Raw genomic sequence first — 12,110 nt, 5'->3', positions numbered from 1 at the left:
ATTTCTCGTGTAATAGCGACATATCCATAAAAACAAATGTGCGGTGCACTGTTATAGAGATTTTAAATTCGACTGCATTGCCATTTAACGCGGGAAAATATTAAAATGGCGTACTATTATAAGTATTATTATCTGTGCTATTTAAATGAAATTGAGTTTCGGAAGAACGCGATATAACTATAAAAGATAAATAAGTGAACTTAATTCACAATTTTATGTTTTCGTATTCATAGCTGCACTCAAGATTATTTACATTTAAAGAATTTTTTGGAATTCCGTATGGAATTTTAAAATTTTAAACGTTTAAACGTTAAAATCCACGATTATTAACGCCAAGCATTCGTATCACCTTTATAATCTTGTGCAGCAGATTTTTATTAACAATAAAAAACTCACCACAGAAGACTTGTCAGACGGAAATGACAGAATGTAATATATATATACAACAATAATAATTATATGCCTCGTAAACAATGATGTTCTCTTTTTGATAATATTAATTTGACATTCGTAAGAAAAAGACAGCAATGTTTCAGTGATCTCCCGCTAAACCTCATTTATAGGTGAACACATTTAAACTAACTCATTAAAATAGCTTATTATCGTAAAAAGGTTTACAACATTAAAACCATAGAATGAAATGTATTTTTCTGTAGTGGCTTTAAATTTATTCATTCATTCATTCGTTCACACATCAAACACTTAATTTTGCCAAAAGAAATTTGTTCCTTCAAACACATTAGTCAATCCTTGAATTTACATTCACTACGAAATGTGTGATACAAATTGTTCTCTATTGTGCCTTTTATTGGCTCATTCATCGTGCACACTGGTAGGAGGGAATCAATGCACCGCTATTTAGGCGTGGGCTAACTAATGAATGGGTTGTATTACATCACTTAGATATCTTTGCACCTAAACCCGACACCGATCTACGTCTCCTTATACTACAGATAGAATAGTTCTATAGAAGATGATGGTAATGTATTGCTGACAAGATACTTGATGATAAGGACTTATGCAAGCCCATCTGGACTTACCCATCCATTCATCATATTATATTCCACCGCCAAATAATAATCCTTAGTAAATTAATTATTGGCCCGACTTGGAGTTAAAATCCAGTACTTCGAAGTATTTTTTTATTAGATTAGCAAATGGGCCACCTGATGGTAAGTGATCACCAACGCCCATAGACATTGGCATTGCATAAAATGTTAACCATCGCTTACACTTACACTTGCTCACTCACCCTTCAAACCGGAGCACAACAATACCAAGTACTGCTGTTTTGCAATAGAATACCTACCCAGATATACGCTAACCTAAAATAACGAATGTGGCAAACCTTTATATATATTAAAAACATAAAATAAAGCAAAGTGCACACCATTAATAACTATAAGATGGTATAATATTCCATATAATTTATTTAGAGGTCCCCTTTATTCGTTTTGTTACTAAAGCACTAGTTCTCGTCTGAATAGACCATCATTAATTTTTGTCTGATAAAAGTGGAATACGTCGTCCTTGAGTCTTTGTAGAATTTTGTTTCACTTACCCTACATATATGAGTTAAATAGATTTAAAGGGGTGTACACATTTGAGTGCCTAATGAAGCGGATATAATAAAGGTTATCGTGATTTTATGCTGAAATATTATGACATTCTTATTTTCTTTGAATTTATTATAATTTTGTATAATTGTAAGTACCTCTTGTTACTGTTATTCATTGAATACTATTAATAACAGCCTATTAATGTCCCAATAGTTGACCTAAGCTCTCCTCACTTTTTTAGGGGAAAGCTTGCCTGTTTTATCACGTTTCTCCAGTGTGGATCGGTGGCGAATTTTCAAACACATGCAGGTTTCCTTAATCTCCGTACACGAAATGAACATAAAAAATCATTGCCCGAGATTGAACCCACGATCTTCGGTTAAGATTTACGTGATTCAACCACTGGACTAATTGTGTATGTCTAGTCTATGTACCCGTCATTTTTTTTACTTTTCGAATATATTGCGCGAAAACTCTCGTATCACAAAGAAGCTTCAAATATTCTCCTCAAAAAGAGAAGATGGACCTTAGTCCAGTAGTGGTGGTATGGTGGTGTTGATAGCAACAGAAATAACGTTTAATTTAATTAAAAAAATTATAATAATACAAATTACTAACCTATTTACCTAATTTCACAAGAATATTCTCTTAATTGAAGTATTATACGTATTTTTTTTAAGTAGACCTACAAGGGATTTATCCATGGTACCTGGATCCCGTCCTTAATGTACTAGCACAATGTCCTCATATTTTTTATTATTATATATTTCATGTAAATATAATTCAATATATCCCAAATTACAGATCTGAGTTTCGAACCCATTATACCATTACGAACATCGTAATGGTATAATGGATTGTATTTACTAAGAACGCTTTAAGTATTTACGTTCATTTCATTATATTTAATAAGCTAAAACTGAGAGTGGCTAAATTACCAATTGTTATTTATTTATTGACATAAGAAACAACATAACACTCAACTTAAATTAATAAATGTGGATATAAATTACAAAAATGAAATAAATAGCGAAAGTTGTGGCGATTGATTAAATAGTATCGTATTAATGTTCAGTAGCGACATCTAGTGATGAGTTACAAAAAATCCTTCTGCATGAAAAAATATTTTCATTGGCTGATCGAACTCAAACAGTATATATGTTTCCAATATCAATTAAATCATCAATCTACGAGTACATTTATACTAATATTATTAATTGTAAACTGACTCTGCCTGTCATTAACGCTTTCACATTCACGACTAAACCGTTAAAACGATTTTGATAAAATTTGTTACGAAGCAGGTTTGATTCAAAGGAAGCAGTTGTTAAAACTAGAATATAATATCTATCTCATTTAAAAATAGAATATTTGTGCAACCAAAAAGACTAGTTATTCTACAGCAATACATTGTATTGACGTGTTTCAGTTTGAAGGATCAGAATTGATCCGCTGAACTGGCAGCCACAACGATATAGTGCCAATAGACGAAGGTGAGTTCACAGTGTGAACGGATAATAATGCTTACGATGGCTATGTGAAGGTAACTTATAGTTAGTCTGTAAGAACAAACTCGGAACTCACTTTCACGATCGTTTACGAAACACGATCGTGAAATGTCAAGAGGTGACCATAATTATACAGCTAAAAAAATTTGAAAGCGTAATTTATATTAAGGCCCAAAATAGATACAAATAAAAATTAAAACTAGCTACTGTACAAATCATGACCGCGTGGGAAGAGTGCTAGCGGCGTTTCCCCTTTTATGGCAATTCTGATCCCCTGTCGGCAATAAGACTTTTTCACTATTACTCCAAGTTCAAGAACATATGAACATATATATATATATATCAAAATAGTATACTATTTTTTTCACTCATTGAAAATCTTTCGCACAAGCCCCTTACCACCCTGATCTCCTCACGAGGACTACGACAGCGCGAGGCCATCCCGGCTGGCGTCCACCTCAGGGCAAAATAGCATAACTACCATTTAACATTTCTCGTCATAATAATATAATATCCTGGGACATTATTCACACACGGTCATCTGATTCCAAACTAAGCAGAGCTTGTACTATGGACACCAGACAACTGATATACTAGATATACCACTTTTCATTTATAAATACATACTTCTATAGATAATTACACCCAAACTCGGGACAAACGGACATGTTCATGCACACAAATGTCTGTCCTAGGTGGGAATCGAACCCACAACCTTCGGCGTGAAAGGCAAGTATCTACCAACCACGCCAACCGGCACTCATACACTTACATGAACTGAGCTATGAGGTGATTTCTTACAGAATAGCAATGCAGATCACCTGTTTATAAAAACTACATTTAAAATATAAAAATAAAATAAATATATATTGTATCAAGTTATTTAACACGATAAAACTAAAAAAAATATAACATAGTTTTTACTCTTGTAGTTTTTCTTACTTAATATTCAAGCAGATTTCTTAAGAATCAATATAAAAATTCAGAGTAAAACGAACTATCCACTTTGAACTTTATTCCACTTAAAGAAATTTTAATCAAAGTAAAATTTTCAATGTCTTCTTCGTTTGAAATATAACATTTTTACACAAGCTTCGTGCCTACGTTGAAATTTTAGCTGGGTACGTTAAATATGTATAACGTACGATAAAATCTTTGCTTATAAGGGAGAATTGAAAAAATATATTTATCTCTTTTTAACAACAAAAAAATCTCCTTTTTAAAAAAACAAATAAATAATTCGTTTGTTAAAAATAAATAAGGCATATTACTCAAGCCAAGATTATATAGATGATATAAAAGCATGTAGTTATTATATTTTGGCTTTCAAGTAAGATATACATTATTTTAATAATAGCAATAACAAAAACATAAAAGTTTTGTTTTTTTATTAAAAAAGGAATTCTAGTAGAAACTTATAATCCTATACATTAACCTTTATCTTACTTTATAATAGCTTTAGTTTTATATAACATAAGAGCCTACAGATTATACTCATATATACGATTAATTAATATCATACATAATATATCACTCTGGTGGTGGTACTATATTTTACTGGTGGTAGGGCTTTGTGCAAGCTCGTCTGGGTAGGTACCACCCACTCTTCAGCTATTCTACCGCAAAACAGCAGTACTTGGCGTGTTCCGGCTTATAGGGTGAGTGAGCCAGTGTAATTAATAAAGGATATTGGAATTCAATAAATAAACGTGTTCATATATTTTGAAAACAATGTTTTATATAATATATTATTTAGGCAACTTATGTTTGAGCGACCTGATGGTAAATGGTCACCACTGTCTACGTTGGCACTGTTAAAGTTATTAACCATTCCTTAGATAGCCAATAAGCCACCAATCTTGGTTACAAACAAATTGTACCTATTTGTGCCTGTAATTACACTGGCTCACTCACCCTTCAAAGAACACAAGAATATGAAGTAGAACTATTTAGTGGAAGAATAAGTGATGAGTGAGTGGTACCCACTGGGTCGAAGCCCTACCACTAAGTAAAACTCAATTATGTCGTCCAATCTCCCGTCTCTTTCTTTTCGTTAGGAAAACAATACAACTTTATATAAACTAATTATAAACATTAACGATAATATGTATTGTTAAATTATTTATAAGAATAATAATACATTACAATATATTATCAAACAACAAAGACGCAAACAAATAACATAATAACTTCAAATAAACGAGTTCATCATTACATATATAAACAACACAAACTCCTTTTGATGATTAAAAATATATCAAATATTCAAATATATATTGATCTCCGATAAAAACCTTATTATTTTATTTAAAAAAAAATACTGGCCATCGAAATAAGCATGTTGAAAGTTCGTCGTTTTTTTTTTAACAACTATATTCAAGTTGAGTAATTTAGTACCGCTTTATTATCAGGTTGAATTGTTTAACGAAAAATATAGCAAAGGAATTTTAATAATAGATACAGCAATAATAATAGGCTTTCTGACAATTAGACGTGTAATTATACGACGTATTTCTGAAGTATTTTTTTCATAAGGTAGTATTTTATTGCCTTGTATATTATTATTTTATTATTTCTATTTATATTATTACTAATAATGTATTCATAGTTGTAACAACAATGTTTGTAGCATTGTCAAAAAACAGTTACAATTAAAATAATTTGAAGGTAAATCCAAGATAATATATATAAAAATAATAAAATGTTACTAAGTTTTTAGCACCTATTTTTTAAACGGATAGACGTAAAAACACTTCCAAACTAGGTTCACAAATAACATTTGTTACGCGGTCTCAAATAGTACCGAAATAACATAAAATCTCCTTAGTATAAAACTCCTTTTAAAAGACCCGTTAAGAAGTTTTATATCAATTTTATCCGCAATTTTTATTTATCGAAGCAAACTATAAAAACTTTTCTAGTAATATCCTTGAGAGGCGTAATTTTTAACTATCTAAACAAAAGCTATTTCATAGCCTAACTTCGTAAATTTCGCTCATTTAATTTTTTTTTTATACTGAAACATTTTTATTAGGGAACTCTAATTACCCAGGGGATATTTAAGAGCTAAACAAACTTCTTAATCTAATAAAATCTGATATTAAGAAGTTTATGATAGTAATTAACTCTTAAATAATTAAGTTCAAACAGTTCATTTATTTTAAGAATTATAAAATGTATGAATTTAATGGGTTTATTTTTATTTATAAATTAGTAATTATTTAATTATTATTAAATAATTACAACAATTATTCATGTATTATAATTATTTTATTCTTTATTTAAATTGGAACAATTTAAATAATATACGAGTAACACTGACATTAAAAAAAAACCTTAAATACAACAGATAATTTAATAGCTGATTGGCGTGAAATTCGTAACAATTAACACAATACAACACAACATATTAAAAATTTAAAAATACTATACCCGTAACGAACACAAAACGTAACACAACGTAGTTTCCACGTGCACGAAACACGACCAGCCGCTACGGGGCTTTCGCTACGACTGAACTTTGTTTGAGAACGAACAGACCGTAGAAGTGCTTGAGCGTTGATGGGACATAAGCGTGTAATGGCTATAATGGTTTTATAATTATATGAAATTATATGTGTTTAATATTTATTGAGTTGTAAAGTTTTTTTACCTAGTTTCTAAATACATTGTTGGTTCATCTACGTATTTGCGAAGCTGTTTTAACCCGTTTATAATATAAAAAAAATAGTATTTATTGACGTTTGCCATGAATATTGTCTCTAACCACCAATTTCTAATATAAAAAGTAAGTCAATCAAAAAGTAAATACAGTACTTCGATTATAAATATTTTGTGTATTAAGTTATTCTCTTCTTGAGAACGTGTGAAACTTATTCCACCGATGCTACAGTGCGGGATGTGTACATTTACATGTGTTGCATTTTTATCCGACACATGTAGGTTTCCTCACGATCCTCACTTTCACCGCCGAACACGATATGTACTCATCTGGGGAACTCGCGATCTTCTTGTAACAACTGGCCAATCTCAGCTCAGTTTAATAATAAAATGAAATATAATAATAATATTCATGTTTATTAAAAATATTGTTGACTCCAATATGGACGATTATTTTTACAACGTTACTATAATTATGGATTTATATTGTTAACGCGAAAGAAGCCGCTGAACTGATTTCGACGAAATTTAAATGAATGATTAATTTTAAATCATTTATTATATTATGACTTTGACTCTAACTACCGTAAATGGTTTCTGGTAAAATGTACTATTAATAATTAAAAAAGTGTCCGCCACGAGACACCTTGTCGAATATGATGACGAGATGTGGAACATCCAAATTGGTGGTTTATGATATAATTTATAATATTTTAAGAAAACTTATTAACAAAAGTAGAATAAAATATATAAAACAAAGAGTTTCCTTAATAAATAATTATATATTTTTCTTCTCATTGAATTGAAGGAATTAAATAATATAGTATACGCGCCACGCACACACAAAAAACAAACACACAAAAAATACACACACACAAAAAACACACACACACAAAGGAGTATAGAGCGGCGGCGAAGAGGGGGCCTAATGACATAAGAAAGCGTCACGGCATACAACACAGTCTTACCCCCCGAAGCACACCAATAGTTGTTTCATATCTAAAATGAGTAATTATAAACAGTAGTTTTGATTACAGAAGTACGAACACGGATTACGCACTTGAAATATTATAAGTGCTTGCTAAGATCGGAACCCTTGTTGACATTCACTTGTAAAAGTTGACAAAATTCCAGTATCACTTATAGAATTATCAAAGATACATCAAAGCGTTTTTTGATACAATTAGCCATGGGGTAACAATATTGTACCGGAAAATCAAGATAAAATCTCTTCATTTTTTAGATATTTTATTAGATCTAAAACTTTACAGATTGAATTGGACTAGATACTGATTCTAATGTATTCTTCAAACACATTTTTGGTATAGTTATGATTAACTTTTAGCCTTGTTGATCATGAGCTATTTTACCCCTATTTAATTCTCGCTCGAGTATGACTTGGGACAACATCCTGTATTTAACTTTAGAAGGGCACGGTGTAATATAATAGTGTTCCGGCGTGAAGGGTGAAAAGCTAATTATTACTGGCACGTGAAGCTCTTAATAGGACATTTGGAGTGTGACTGTTAAAATCACAATTAAAAGCCATGACCATTACAAATATTTTTTTAAATAATATAGTTATTACTAGCATATCGCCCGCGGCTTTGCCCGCGTCATAATCGATAATCAGTCAACCGGGATAAAAAGGCCGAATTATGTCAATTACGACATATTTTAGCTGTGATAAAGCGTGAAGAAGTAACAAATATTCACACCATACATCCTTTTATTAATACGTTATGATATTAGAGCGATTATTATTATATAGTTAAAGAAAAACTCATATACTTAATTTATGTAATGCATCCTTATATACTATATTAGGTGAAGTGTTTTACTATATTAGGTGCATATCCATTTGCTAGGACAACGATATCTTTGGCATGATACAGACAGGCAGACAGACAAAAATAAAAAAATGACGTTTGGTTTTGGTATCTCACAAATAGCCATATTAACTTAAAAAGAAGAAGTTATTTTTAAATTAGAGAAACATTTCAATTTTATTTATTTATATAAATTTATAATTAAATTTTGGTACAAATTAATTTTACATTTACAAATATTAAAAACTACACGTATTCTATTACACTTTTAGTCAAAAGTAAATTATAAATAACGTAATCACAAATCTGAAAACGAACCGGTGAAATTATTTTTTATTTTATTTATAGTATTTTTTGGTGTGTTTTTTTGTGTTACATTTTATTAACAGTATTCCATGATGGAATACTGTTGGGTCATCAATGGTATTAAAACTGAATTATATAAAATACAATATTAATGCAACATTTTCGTATTAAAAGTTATTACAATCAAAGTTTAAATGAAATACAAACTCGTCAGATATGTATCCGGGAAGCTGGATCTGCAATTCCAACTCTATTACAGTTTTAATGAGTAAATTTTAATGTCAAAGTTCATTGAATATTGAATCATACAATTTTATCAACTGATAATATGAGATGAAAGCTTTTTTTATTTACTTAAAAAATCACACAAACACACAAAGTCAACGAGCTTGGACAAATTCGACTCGGGTCAAAGCGGTTTCTATTGTCTGTTGTCAATCTTTGATCACGTGACTTGTCAAACATATTTCATTCATTCTCAGTTTTGTGTTTCCTACAAACGAATTCGTCAGCCAGTACGTAACTCGTTTTGGTACAACAGACTTTAACATCCAAATGCAAAATACAATCGAAGTAAACTTAAACAAAACAATACCTTATCCTTGTTTTCAATAACAAAAAAACTGATGTTATATTAAATCGTATTCAAGCTAAATGCCAGAATTAGATAATAAATGATGTTATGTTATTTATCAAAAACTATTTTTAAAATTAAAAAGTCTTAAAAGCTAATATTTAAATATTAAAATTAAAAAGTATGAGAAAATGTCAAAGAAATTGTTTGACTAACAATTAAAGGATTTATTTATATAATATTGTTAAGCTTCGAAAAATGTTTTTACGTTCTCCTGGGAACATTTCTGATGGTTTGCAACGTGTGTCCAACCACTATAAAAATGGTTGGCGGTTGGATGGATGGTACTTAATAAAAAATACACTTACACAGCTATTAAAATGGCCACGGCTTAAAATGAGGCAACTACTACTTTGGTCGGTATCGTGTCAAATGATAATAAAATTAATTATCACAGAAAATGTACACAGTTTTGCCTGCAGGACAGGTAAGTCCTACATCAAGGCCTAAAAGTGCAAGGTTAATTAGGTCCTAGTTTCACACCCTCGGTCTTTCCTTCTTTTTAATTGGCCCCCATGGGTTGCTTTATCGTAAGTGGTCACCACCCCAACACAAAATAATCATCTGTCAGGATATATTTTTTATTTATTTGTTTTATAGAATAGATAGGCGGACGAGCCACCAACCTTGCAAACTAAGATATTATGTCCTTTGTTTTCAAACCGGAACACAGCAATACCAAGTACTGCTATTTTGCAGAAGAAAATATTATGATCAGTGGGTGGTACCTACCCAGACGGGCTTGCTTATTAGTAGCAGCCCAAAGTATGAAAGTTGGCAATGATTAGTTGTGGCAAAGAATGTAAAGCAGTCGGGCTAGCACCTGATCTTTCTCTAATCAGATTCCTCTAGATCTTTCTCTAAATTTGCCATCCATTGTTATATTTTACTCATATTTGCGCAAACTCTATTGCCCTATAATCGGTGCAGTTGAATAAGTCATTGAAAATAACCGCCGTAGTCAAATTTGGACAGCAGATAATTTATCATTATCAAAAATAACAAAAAGTATAAGTACTCGTGCTAAAAATAAGTATGAATTTAAAATATCACATAATTTACGTGGAACTTATCGTGGGACGCTTCACAACAGTATCAACGGACTGGATAAGAAAAGTGGGAGTGAGAGATGTGGGGTAACTAGATTTAATAAATATTCGCGTATTTTTATAGTTCATACAAATGTGATATAAGAGTTATGGAAATATTGTCTTGACATATAAGGTTACATATTGAAATTCATAAGTCCTATTAAATTTTAAACGCATACAAAACATTTATTACATGCCTCACCGTTTTTCTTCGTGTTATATTGCCAAATTCCAGGTTTTTATAATTTTATCATACCCATATATAAGAAACACTATTTATGGAAAATATTATTCGAAAGCTATAGTTACTTTTTTTGGGGCTGATAGAAGTTGCGAAACTGTGGCTTCCGGATTGGCAGCCATATCCTAAGCTACACCTCAACTAAACTAAGACTTTTATAAAATTAATTTATAATTGTTTTCTTAAAAAAAAATATCGTTTTGTTTTTTCACAATATAGGTAAGTGTGATTTTATATCCAAGTCACCTGCACGATACATGGTTGACGTATCAACAACGATATACAGCGTCATAACCTCTCACCCGATATTATATATACATATTGCCTTGCGATCGCTTCATATAAATATATAATGTATATATGGTATATTATATATTAAAGGCGTGTATCTAAATGTTATACAACAAATCGAGAGAATAATGCATGAGTGTGTATTCTGAACGTTCTCACTGCAAACACAATCGCATGTAAAGATTGAATCACCGTGACCACACATTACAATTTAGATTTCCGATCAAATACTCGAAGCATATTGGATTTGAGTGAAACTCGAAACAGACACATTCTTAAGAAAAGTGCTGAATTGTCCATCCGATAGAAAACTGTAAAATAAAAAATATAGGATCACAAGCTCGTGCTTAATGTATTTCGAAAAAAAAAACAAATGAACATATAAACACACACATGAACATATTTTTATTCATAAATATAAATGAACGCCTACTTAAAAAATTGCATTTTATTTTACCACTGTTTTTTTTGCTATATAAATTTTTAAAGGCAATTTTAGAATGTAATTTGTATTGAGTTTTATTACTGCTACAAGGACATCATATTCACACTTATTAGATTAATAGTTTTAATTTAAAGCTCATGAAACTGCTTCATATAAAAAATATTACATACTTTTCGAGTACAAGTAGCTTAGTGGATAAGTGGACTGTATTAAGATGAATATAAAGATTACCTTGAAATTCGGGTTCTTACTCGTAAAGATAATTCTTGGGAGCTCAGGAGCCAAGGGATAGGTGATAGTATTGTGGGATAGAACGATAATTGTTCGGTACACTAGCTGATTTTAAAATGCTCAAAATATACACGTCACCGCGGCACACAAGAGAAAATAAGTACAACATATGTCAGAATAAAATCATGGATAAGAATTGACGTTCCAATCCAAGCATTAACCTACACACTCCATCAGCCTGCATCTCGCGCTACACTTATAAGTTTTAAGTACATTGATTTAGTAGCTTTTTTTAGACAGGCACTACAAAGAAAA

General features: G+C 30.8%; 1 protein-coding gene across 2 annotated transcripts in view; it reads right to left on the bottom strand.

Annotated features, from left to right (window-relative positions):
• The window catches only part of LOC126769410 (connectin-like), a 35,063-nt gene extending 23,157 nt beyond the window's left edge, over window positions 1-11,906 (bottom strand). The window contains exon 1 of one of the 2 annotated variants that reach the window (XM_050488171.1): window positions 11,796-11,906. The gene's annotated coding sequence lies outside the window, so the exon portion shown is untranslated. Of the gene's footprint in view, window positions 1-6,499; window positions 6,572-11,795 lie in introns of those variants that run through there. The other variant, XM_050488172.1, reaches the window with a different exon arrangement.
• Between the last annotated feature and the right edge of the window lie 204 nt (window positions 11,907-12,110).

The sequence above is a fragment of the Nymphalis io genome, chromosome 7 (genome assembly GCF_905147045.1).
Source record: "Nymphalis io chromosome 7, ilAglIoxx1.1, whole genome shotgun sequence".
NCBI lineage: Eukaryota > Metazoa > Arthropoda > Insecta > Lepidoptera > Nymphalidae > Nymphalis > Nymphalis io.
This window is presented reverse-complemented; position numbering and strand designations above follow the sequence as displayed.